General features: G+C 37.1%; 1 protein-coding gene across 5 annotated transcripts in view; it reads left to right on the top strand.

Annotated features, from left to right (window-relative positions):
- Positions 1 to 12914, top strand: part of COMMD10 (COMM domain containing 10) — a 183549-nt gene that overhangs the window by 32781 nt on the left and 137854 nt on the right. The gene's annotated exons all lie outside the window — the stretch shown is intronic.

A 12914-nucleotide genomic window follows, 5' to 3' on the forward strand; every position in this document is an offset into this window, starting at 1 on the left:
GTCCCCAATGAATTTCTTCACTTTATTATTCCTTTGAGCACAATAGTATTCCATCACCAACAGATACCACAATTTGTTCAGCCATTCCCCAATTGAAGGGCATCCCCTCGTTTTCCAATTAAAATCACATATCTTTTAGCATCTGTTGACCTTTTAGGTATCAGGCTATTGTCTTAATGGACCTGATCTCAGAGCATTTATATTTATTTACTTGACTTCCCTCCGATGCAACTAACTATCCCACCCCTTTTACCCATTGTTGTTCAGCACTTCTCTGCTCTACCCCTTCCCCATGCAAAGACACTCTGTGGATATGCTAGGCTTTGGTATCTCTCATGATGACATCATCTAACTGAGACCAGCTATCTATAGCAGTTAGGTAGGCAAAATTCTCTGCCCCCCTGGATCAGACAAAGCTGTGATAGGTGCTCTGTAGCAGGTGGAGTCAGTGACCCATGGCAGTAGTTGGTGAATAAGGCCCATCCTCCCTAGCCTTTCCAAGAAAAACCGGGTCACTCAGATTAAACAGGCATGAATATGTTATAGTATTCATTTTATTCTCTTTCTCATCAAACCTTCCCCCTTTTTTGAATGTCACAATTTCTGTACAAAGTACCCCAATCCTTCCTGTCACTTAGCTTTGCCGTCTTTGTATCATTCTAGACTTCTCACTCCCCTTCATCCCATACATAATCAGTTGTAAAATCTCGTCTTTTTTATCTCCACAAAAACTCTCTCACATCTGACCTTTTACTCAGTACTCATATAGCTACCATCCTAATGCCTGCCCTTACCGGCTCTCATTTGGACCATTGCAGTAAATCTAATTAGTCTCCTTGCTTCAAAACTCTCCTCGCTGCACTGTTTCTAAAATAATTTTCCTAAAGTGCAGGTATATTTGTTTCAGTCTATTACAACTTCCTAATGATTTGAGGATCAAATATTATTCAATTTCTTTTAGAATTTTTACTTTTTAAGTTTTATAATATTCATTGTCATTAGTGCAATAGTTCATGTATATGTAGTACTGCTGCCACCCCGGCTCCCCAGGGCACATTTTCACTTGAAGATTGGGTCCCAAAGGTAGCTTGTGGATCAATACTTTTAAAACTATAGCTTAAAAGCCCCAACCAGTGGGCTTATTTTAAATAAATAGTAGGCATAATTACCTTAAAAACAGTTAGAGGGCATAGTAAGAAGAGTAGTTATGAAATATTCCCTCTCTTGTAGATGTGCATAGCACGGGTGAGAAAAGGGTTGGGTCCTCTAATGGGTTCACACTCTTATCATGCTCATGAAGCATACACATAGGATGCATTTATAGCCAAGAGAACCAGGTCTCAAGTACTGCAGTACTTTAATGTCCTTTTCCTTCTTTTGGAGTCCTTGTGCTGCTTCCCTTGTACATACAGACTCTGCTGAGTTGCTGGGGCTAGTTCTCTTTAGAATTCAGCCAGCCCCCTTCTTTGCTGCTATAGGTCATCCTCTCTCTGTGTCTTCTGTTTGTTATGGCTTCCTACTCTAGTTCACTTGGAGGAGAGAAAATCCTCTTCTACTCTAATATGTTCTGATTAGGGGCTCAGGAGTCACGCTCCATGATGCTATTCTCTGCTTTGAATTCTTGACTATTTGTTTTTTAAGGGATGATCTATAACTAGCCAAATCCAAACTCCCCTTCCAATTCACTCAGATAACCTTTCCTGTACCTCATAAGGATATGACAGGGAAAGTATTTGTACTTTGTTAGCAATTTGATATCTACCTTCCTTATTTATCTTCCTCCTTATCCTTCCTCCTTCCTAATTATAGCAATTAACTCTGGGTCTATATCTATATCTATATTTATATCTATTTCTATATCTATATCTATATCAGAAATGAAATCTCTCCTTCTCCATGCATATATAATTTTAAAATAATATGTAGATATTAGGGATTTATGCTCAAAATGTTTTTACCAGTGGGGTTTACAAACAACAAGATTGGGAGACCACTGGCTTAATGTACCCATTTTTAAAATTTAATGCAGTCAGAAATCTCAGTTGTCTTGAGAATCAGGACTTAGAGAAGTTCAAAAGTTTTAAGACATAAGAATGACTTAAATAATAGAAAGGTTATTCAGTTGTTCAAGGTTAAGTCATACCAATATAATAAAAATGTTTCTATTGCCTAAATGAAGACATAGATTTATTAATCTGCTATTTTAGTCAAACTATCAAGGAGATATTTTATAAATAGGGATAGGAACTGGACCTGTGAATTCAAGGGAGCTTTGGAGTCAGAAAAATCATTCATACAAGTTATAGTCTTAGAGAATTGTCTTCAGCAAGGGAGATTGAATAACTTTCCCTTGGTCAGTGTTCAGACTTCCAGACTGTCAGAGAATGGATTTGAACTTAGGTTTTCCTGATTTTGAGTCTGGAGATTTATCCACTTTGACATGTTATTTCTTTATAGAAATAGAAAAAAAATTACAAAATTCACTTGGAGGAATACAAGGTCCAGAATCTTAAGGGAAACAATAATTAAAAAAAAAAGGCAAAAATAGGAGAGGAATAGTACTTCCAGACCTTAAATTATACTGTAAAGCAGTAATCATTAAAAGTCTTTGTTACTGATGAAAAAATATGGAAAAGCAGATCATTGGAAAATACCAGATAAGGAAGAATCAAAAATAGTTTCTAATAAGCCTGGGAACATAAATTATTTGGGAAATAACTTCCAATTTGATAAAAACTGCTTGGAAAAGTGAAATGCAGTTTGTCAGTAGTTAGATTTAGGTCAGCATCTTAAAATCATATGTCATAATAAACTCAAAGTGAATGTGTGGTTTGAATATTCAAGTTCACACAATAAAAAATTTAGAAGAGAACCAGAGCAGGTACCTTTAGCAAGGGAATGGCAGTTGTTAATCAGACAAGAAATAAACAATCACAAAGGAAGAAATACAATTGAAACTTAGTTTATGTGATCAATACATTCAGTTACCCTTTATTTAAGTTGAAAATTGTGCCTAATAGCAACTGATTATTTAGTAAGTATTTCTTATGCAAGCATACTTAGTACTTCATGACTTTTCTTCAGCTCAGAGCTCAGCATCACTACTCTTGTACTTTGCGGCCATTATTAATAGCTAAATAGCATTAATGAACCAAAGAAAAGCACTGCTCTGACACAGACACGACTTGTTACCAGCAAGAACCCCAGACAAAGAGCTAATGTTTGGTGCAAAACAGTGTAATGATTCACACTAATACTTAAAAAATTTTTTTAATCTTTTTTTATTCCAGTAACAAATCTACTCATAAGTTTTCCAATGTTACATGATTCATGTTGCCTGCTTCCCCTCTTCCTTCCCCCCTCTCAGAGTTGACATGTGATTCAATTGGGTTATACATTTATTATTCAAAATATCTTTCAATATTATTCATTCTTGTAAGTGAATAATATTAAAAACAAAAAACCCCAAATCACATATCTGAATAAATAAGTGATAAATCATATGTTTTCACCTGCATTTATATTCCAATAGTTCTTTCTCTAGAAGTAGATAGTATTCTTTTTCATAAGCCCCTTAGATTTGTCCTTGAACATTGTGTTAACAGCAAAGTCTATCGCATTTGATCATCCCACAATATTTCAGTTATTGTGTACAGTGTTCTCCTGATTCTGCTCATTTCACTCTGCATCAGTTCATGTAGGTCTTTCCAGCTCTTTCTGAAATCATCCCATTAATTCCTTATAGCACAATATTTCATCACCATCATATACCATATTTTGTTCAGCCATTCCCCAACTGAGGGATGTCCCTTTACTTTTCAATTCTTTGCCACCATAAAAAGCACAGCTATCAATATTTTCTGTACAAATAGGTCCTTTCCCATTTAAAAAAAAATCTCTTTGGGATACAAACCCAGTAGTGGTATTGCTATGTCAAAGGACATGTATTATTTTAAAGCCCTTTGGGCATAATTCTAAATTACCTTCCAGAATGGTTGGATCAATTTACAACTCCACCAGCAATGCATTAGCGTCCCAACTTTGCCACATCCCTTTCTCATACTAATACTTCTTAGAGTGAGAATGAGTATGATTTGGTAAACTCCTGTCAGACTTTATAACACTTGGTGAAATGGCATGAATTTAGCATGTAATTTAAAAATTTTATTTTATGTATTTTTTTGCCCTTATTTTTTTTTTTGATCACCAGTTGTGTATATTTGAATTTATCTGTTGAGTTCATGTAAAATGAAGTCCTACTGTAGTTAATTTCAGTGTCATTAAGTAGCAAAAGCTTTTGCATGAATACAAAGTGCATTTGGGATGAGAAGGGAAGCAATTGATGACAAGAGGAGGAATCTATAGATATCTGGTAGCCAAGATATATATGGAACAAATGCAAATACATATGACCAATAGCTATTTTCCATTGGGCAAGTGATAAAAGGATATAAACAGATGATTCTCCACAGAATTGCAAACTATTAAAGACTGTTGCTCCTATATTATTAATAAGAGAAATGAAAATGACCTTTCAGTTTCTCACATTGTCAAAGATGACAAAATATGGGAATAGTCATGTTGGAGAGGTTGTAGAAAAACAAGTGCACTAATACATTATTGGTGAAGTTGTAGATCAGCCCTACCATTCTAGAAAGCAATTTGGAATCATTTTAAGAAAATGACAAAAATGTTCATACAGTTGATCCAGAGAATTCACTGCTAGGCATTATACCACAAAGAGGTCAAAGAGGGAAAGGTCTCATATGCTAAGGGCTTGTCCTCCCAAATTACTTTGTATGTATATTTATTAACTTTGCATGCATGCAATATGTGTTATTATATGTACTTTTTGTCTCCCTACTAGAATGTAAACTTCTTCCAAGTAGGAATTATTTCATTGGCTGCTTTAGTGGATAAATCTGGACCTGGACTTAGGAAGTCCTGAGTTGGGATCTGATATAAGACATTTATTTGCTGTATGACCTTGGGCAAATCACTTAATCTCTGTCTGCCTCAGTTTCGTCTTCCATGAAGTGGGAATATTAATAACTTCTACCTCCCAGGGAGGTATTGTGAGGATAACATGAAGCAATATGTGTAAAGTGTTTGAAAACCTTAAAATGCTACATCAATGCTTGCTGTCATGATTATGACTGAATTCCCAGCACTTAGCACTGAACATGACACGTAGTAGATGCTAACTCAATACTTGATGATGAACTGATTCTTCCACTTGTAACATCCATGGAGGCATAGACTACCTTTGGTCACATTAAGGAACATTGTTTGGATTTTGTTTCCTTTCTTTGTTGGCTTTCCCGTTTTGGGACTCGATTTACTAGTGAAAGAGACCGTCACTCGTCTTGCAGTGCCTAGTTGTTGTTTTAGTTAATTGCCTGGGTTTCTGCCTGTCAGTTCTTCTCCAGATCATGCTCTAGTCTGGTTTTTCAAAGTTATTTGCCTTTTGACTCATCAGGGGGCAGTAGTGCTCTTTAGCTGGCTTAAACTCAGCCTTTCCAACTGTGATGTGAAATAAGATGCAGAATCAGTTGTGAAGTCTGTAGTTGTGGGAAAACTATGTTTACATTTCTAATCTGTATATAACAGTGCAATTCTACTGGTAACAATTTTGAAGTTAGTGCTATTAATCAGATGAGCACAGACCAAATGAAATCATCAGCGTTTCGTTCCTTCAAAACTGAATGTGACTTTATAATGATATCTGTCTGGTGCAGTACAATAGGTAAAAAAGCCTTGGAAGATGGCAACATATTTGGCCAATCCTTGCCTAAAAGTATGATTTTGAAATTATTTAGTGTCTCTAGAACATACCAGATCTGGATGAAAAAAAATCAGCCAATTGGGTTTTCATTATTCCCTAATGTAATTCTGGGGTGCTGTAAAATAATTTCTATAATAAGGTTAGCCGACAGAACAATACAAAACACCTTTTGTCTAGTGTTTAAACATTTTTATTTGATGTGCTTTATTGCTTATCACATTTTCATTGCTAGGTAAATTTATTTATTACCTAAAACTAACAGGGTTGTGAGATTAATACTGATGTTAATTTTTAAAACTACAAATTGTTTTTGGTGGATTTATAACTGTAATTTTGTTTTATTTCCTTTAAGAAGGATTCATTGTGGGTTTTTTTTTTCACTTTTCTCTTTCTTTGAACAACTAGAATAAAATCGCCTTGACAACAGAAATCTCATTTATCTTGTGGTAAATTGGATTATACTCAGGTTGCAGATGGTACTTTATTTATGGAAAGGAAATTATGATTTGGAGTTAAAATAGGATCTTTAGATACCAAGTTTCAGGGTCAGAAGTATTTAATCTCATTTCTAAAATTTATGAAAAGTCCTATTTTGAATGGAAAAATCCATTATGTAAGATCCAACAACATTTTGTCTAGTCCTATTAGAATAGCAATTGACTCTGTGATGTGTATAGTTTTATAATTGGTATATTGAAAGCTATTCTGATGTGTCCTTGGATCCTACATTTCTTTTTCCTTTTAGTTTTAATTAAAAAAAAACCTTTTACTCTGACTGATGAGAGAAATTCACCGACATGTTTATATAGGAAGCTGTGTTATCTTTTGCTTCTTTAGAGCCAACTAATTCAGGAGAGGGAACACACATTAACAACACTTACTCCAAGAGCTATGCTGACATCATTGATTATACTGGCTTATGAACAAAGAAGTAGACTATATCATTTTAACAACAAAGCCTATCTCTGGTCTGTTAATATTCAATTCTCCCCTCCAAAAAAAGGTGCCATTCACAATTATGGCTGATCATCATAGGAAGAAATATTGTTGTATCAATCATTTTAGCATTTGAAATAAACCAGGCTACCTATAAATTATAAATAACTTTGCTACACCTAAATGGCATAACTAGGCTCTTCCCTGGAATAGGTATGCCCATTAAAACCTTAACCTGTTTTTTAAGGTTCATATCCTAGTGACATTCATTTGAAATCTGACATTTGAAATGCTGCCTCCTCCCCCCCCAAACGGAATACTTCTGAACATATTCTAGTTGATTTTATGGAGGACAGATTTGATGTCATGTTTATTTTTTAAATTTCCTCCATTAGAAGCCTTCTGATACATAGTGAATGCTTAATAAATGTTTGAATGAGCAAATTCATTATTTCAGTGATTTTTAATATTGTCTTCTCATATACTCTGTAGTTATGGTACTTCAACTAATTCCTTAGATTAAGTTTTTAATAGTATTTACTTTTTTGTCTTGAGAGCCACCGAGACATAGAGTACTTTGGACACTTTAAAATATTACATGTAAAGGGTAACAAGGTGGCTTAGTGGATAGTTCCAAGCATTGAGTAGGGAGGATTTGGGTTTATGTGGCCTCGGACACGTCCTAGCAGTGTGATCCTGGGTGAGCCATTTAATCTTGTTTGCCTAGCTCTTGTCCTTCCATCTTAGATGTGCTACTAAGACAACAATTAAGGGTTTAAAAATGTTCCATGCATTAGTTATTATTATAAAAAAAGAATGGAAAATATTGTTACCATTTACCGTCTTCCTTTGTATACCATTTGATAAGAAAACTTGCATCCCCAAAGAATTTTTCTTTATTATAAATGACAATTATCCTACTATTTATAACATCATACCTACCAATCTGAGGAGGAATTTTGGGAAATCATGGACTTATTCATTTATTCTGAGCAGAAATTCCAGTAATGATAAGAAGTCAGTTTCCATTTATATCAGCCTTTGTTGTTATTAAAGCACAAGGGATTTTTAAGGACACACCAGTGGTTTGTCTTGTAGGACAGATAATTGAATATCCTTTTCCCTATTTATTCATTCAGGAAACATGCCTAGTGTGTAGCAGTGAACTAAGTAATATACCACGAATGATTGAAAAACCATTGAAGTTCTTACAATGTGTCAAATACTTTCCTAAGTGCTGGGGATACAAATACAAAAGCCAGAGAGTTCTTGCCTTCAACAAACTTCTCTTCTGATGGAGAAGGCAAGAGCTAAAAAAGTTATACTTGGAAAGGGGTAGGAAGGAGGGTGCTGGAATATGATTTAGTAATGGCCAGGAAGTGATGGATTGCCTGGTTTTAGGTAAGTGAGTGCTCACCTATGCCCTGCAGTGAGGGGTCTGATTGATCTGTATATATGAGGTATTGGATTAGGCGAATAGAAGAAATGGAAAGGAAAATTAAATTAAAATTTTTATTTACCCCCAAGAGTTTACATCTGAGGAGTAGCATCATTAGTTTAGAGCTGAAAGGGACCGTTATAGGTCATATAGTCCAAACTCCTTATTTTATAGAAGTGAGGACTATATAGTGCCTTCCCTCTTCCCATAACACCCCCTGTAATTCCTTCCCTTCTAACTGCTTCCTGCCCCCTTTTAAGCTTCTTTTGACAATACCATTGTCCTTCTAGGCCAACCCAGAATCATTCTCAACTCTTTGCTCATATTCAGTCAGTTGTCATTCCCCCAAAACATTTCTCAATTTCATTCCTTTCTCTTTGCTAATGTGTCAACTACTTCAGTTCAAGTTTTTATCACCTCTCATCTGTACTGCTTTTAGAATCTCCTAATTGGTATTTCTGCCTCCAGTATCTTTCCTGTCTAATCCATCTTTCACAGAGTTGCCAAATTAATATTCCTGTGACCCATGCCTGACACTGTTATTTCTCTACTGAGAAATCTTCATTGAATCCCAGTTACTTCTAGGATTAAATATAAGCCTCACTGCCTGGCACATCAGGGCCTTTCTAGTCTGTCTCCCATCTATTTTTCCAGACTTCTCTCAATATTATGCCCTTTTCCAGACTCTATATCAGGGGCCCCCAAACTTTTTACACAGGGGGCCGGTTCACTGTCCTTCAGACTGTTGGAGGGTTGGACTATAAAAAAACAAACAAACTATGAACAAATCCTTATGGACGCTGCACATAACTTATTTTAAAGTAAAAAGACAAAATGGGAACAAATACAATATTTAAAATAAAGATCAAGTAAATTTAAATCAACAAACTGACCGGTGTTTCAATGGGAATTATGGGCCTGCTTTTGGCTAATGAGATGGTCAGTATCTGGTTCCATATTTATCACTGCTAGCCGTAACAAGTGATGCAAGTGTGCATCAGTTAGTCTAGATCTGGTTGGAGATTTCATATGTTTCATTCTGGGAAAAGTCTGTTCACAGACATAAGTGCTGCCAAAGATGGTTGCCATTTTGAGTGCATGGTTCCTGAGATTAGCATATGTCTCAGAGACATAGAAATTAGGCAAGCTGCTTGACTTGAATGCATCTTTCAGAGAGTCACAATTCTGCAGTTCAACCAGTTCCATTTGGTAAATTGTATCCACATTTTCATTGTCAATAGAAAATGGGTTTTGGAAAAGCTATATGTTCTGTCCATGGAGATGAAGCTCTTTAAATCTGAATTGCAACTTTTCCAGTGAATCCACACGTTTCTTTTGGGAATTCAATCAAGGGTTTTTCCGCTAACAGATTTTGAGTTAAGGGGAGATGGCAGAAATTTTCCTTCACTTGTTTGATAAGGAGGCCTAATTTTACTTCAAATGCTTTCACATGTGATCGCATATCACAGATGAGCTTCCCTTTTCCTTGAAGTTGCATGTTGAAACTGTTGAGTAGCTCTGTTACATCTATCAGAAAGGTGAGGTGCCATTTCCATTGTGCATCATTGAGCTCTGGTACTTCTTTTTTTTCAAAAAACTACTATGTTTTTTGAAAACATAAAAGCTGTAATCTGTGGAAGTAAGTCATAGAAATGTCTCAAAACTCTCCCTTGATTCAGCCAACAGACTTCTGTGTGGTACAGAACATCTTCATAGACAACATTTAGCTCAGACAGAAATTCCTGAAATTGTCTGTGGTTTCGAGCATTAGCTCTAATGAAGTTAACACAAGATACCACAATTTTCATAACAGAGTCCTACTTCAGTAATTTACTACATAGCAGCACTTGTTGATGGATGAGGCAGTGTATGGTTATTGGATGAGAATGGTTACGTTTGTCCATCTCTTGGTTAATGTGAGCAATTACTCCTTTCTTAGACCCCACTATGCTAGGAGCACCATCAGTTGTCACACTGGCTAGTTTAGCCCAGTCCAGCTCCAAATCCTTCACAGTTTGGGACCTTTTCATAGATATCCTCTCCTGTAGTTGTTCCTTTGATGCTTTGCAATGCAGCAAGCTCTTCTGTGACTTTGAAATTGTCATTCGTCCCACAAATAAAAATTAGAAGTTGTGCAGAATCACAAACATCATTGCTCTCGAGTGCCAAAGAAAAATAGGAAAGTTTTCTTGCGGAGTTTTGCAAATGCAGATGCAAATTGTCTCCCATTTCTTCAATCCTTCATGTAATTGTAGATCCTGAAAGACTAACTGTACTAAATAAGTCTGCCTTTTCTGGACACATCTCTTTGGCAACAGAAAGAAGGCACTCTTTAACAAATTCTCCCTCTTCGAATGGTCTGCCAGAGCATGCTATTAGCTTGGCAACTTGAAAACTTACTCACAGTGGATGAAATATTTAGCTCCTTCTGCTTCACAAAGTATTTTGCTGAGTTGTCAATGTATTTTTCAGTTTTAATATTTTATTTTTTCTCACATCTCCAACCAAACAATCATATTTATCTTTATGTTGATTTTGATAGTGTTGATGCCAATTGTATTCTTTGAACACAGACACTATATTCTGGCATATCAAGCACTTAGCTCTTTCCTTGTACTGCATGAAAAAATAATCATAAGTCTACTGTTCTTTGAATATCCTACACTCTGAGTCAATTTTTCTCTTTCTTGACATCATTGTTTCCTAGGGATTCTAAATTACTGTTAGTAAAATACCTAATATACATACATACATATATACAGCCCTACAAAACAATATACCAACAATAATTTTGCCCACACAGAGGCATACAGACTGCACTGCCCATCAATGCAGTCTGATCTCTGTCCATCTGTGCAGCCTTCCCAGTCCACATCATTTCAGCTTCACCAGGGGCCATATTGGTGGAACTCCACTTTTACCTCAGGCTCACACTGGTGTGGTGCAGGAACTGGCACGATTACAGAGCTAATTCCTCCACCACCTTTCCAGTTCACACTACCCTGTGCAAACTGCACAGGAATCCGATCACATGGGTAAGACCCATGCTCCCCCAGATGCACAAATAATAGCCATTGATCAGGGCCATTGTACTACTGTGCTTCCCTGAAAATAAGACACTGTCTTATATTAATTTGACTCCCCCCAAACAAGGGGTGTCTTATAAAACACCCAGTGGCAGTGGTGGGCTGCTCACCGTAGAGGCCCACCGCTGACGTCACAGGCTAGATCACTGCTATCTGATGCCTGTATACAGTACTGGAGGCGGTGCTGGGCCTGTGACACTGTATACACTGTCTGGGATAGCGGAGGCTGCAGCGCTGGCTGGGATGGGCCTGTCACTCCTTGCACAGGCCCATCCCTGCCACCTCTATACCGGGTAGCTGTATACACAGTGTGGAATCCCCTCCCTGACATCTTCCATTGTGCAGCCACATAATCCTTTGTGAGGCGCCTTCAGTTACTCAGAACAAGGCCCCATGCAAAGGATTGTGTCACCATAAGTAGTGCTGTACATGAGCGATGCTGCGCTTTGAGGCGCCTCCAAATACTGTGCTCCTCTCACTGACCACCAATGAAAGAGGGGCCCCTTCTGAAGTGCGGTGGGGGCTGGATACATGGCCTCAGGGGGCTGCATGTAGCCCACAGGCAGTAGGTTGGGAACCCAACTCTACATTCTAGCCAAATCGATTTCTTAGCTATTCACTAAACTCAGTAGTCCATTTCCCTCCTTGATGTCTCAGGGTATAGGCTCCTCCCATGTAATCTTCCTTCTCCTTTGGTTCTTGAACTCAGGTGTTACCTCCTGAATGAAGGCCTCTCTAATCACTTCCCCTCCCCCCAGGTGTTAGTGTCCCCTTTTTCCGTAGTTTGAATTGGCGTATCTGTGCACGTTGTCATCCCTCCAGTAGGATGTAAAACACCTGGAAGGCAGGAACTATTTTGTTTTTGTGTTTGTGTTCACAGTGCTTAGAATTCTGTTTCTGTAGGTGCCTCAGTGGATACAACTGAGCTTAGAGTCTAGAAGACTGGAATTCAAGTCAGATCCTGGGCAAGTTACTTAACTTCTATTTACCACAGTTTCCTCAATGGTAAAATAGGGATAATAATAACTCTTATCTCACAGGGTTGTTGTGAGGATCAAATGAAATATCTGTAAAATATTTAGCTTTGTTCCTGGCACAGAATAGGTACTATATTAAATGCTTATTTTCTTCCCTGTTCCCCAGATACATAGAAGATATCTAATAAATAAGTGATCTATTAAGGGAGACAAGGGGTATGTACAAATCAGCATAATACAGATAAGTTGTGGCAAATTAATCAGAGAGATATGAACAAGGCATTGTGAACAAATAATTTCTGATTAGCCATTAGGGAAATCTTCCCAGAAGAAGTATATTTGTCCAGATGATGTTTGGATCTGGGAAGGACTTTAGAGCTCTGAGACCCAGAGTGCCCTGGAACATGTAGTAATGGGCAGAGCTGAGATTCAAATCTAGACTCCTCTGAGGACAAATCCAGGATTCTTTCTACTAACCCATACATGCCAAATATCATTGTAAGGGTAGGGATCGATGGAATCAATCCTCTTTCTCATTGTAGCCTACTCTAATGTCATCAGTTCAGAACACCTCTATGGAATCAGTCCCCTCCTGGATCACTATCTTATTTATTTAATTTATATCCAGAGTTCCTCATGTGAAATGCCAAACTGGATTAATCAAAAGTCAGAATTAAGGGAGAAATATCAAC

Source organism: Monodelphis domestica, chromosome 7 (assembly GCF_027887165.1).
Source record: "Monodelphis domestica isolate mMonDom1 chromosome 7, mMonDom1.pri, whole genome shotgun sequence".
In the NCBI taxonomy this organism is placed as follows: Eukaryota; Metazoa; Chordata; class Mammalia; order Didelphimorphia; family Didelphidae; genus Monodelphis; species Monodelphis domestica.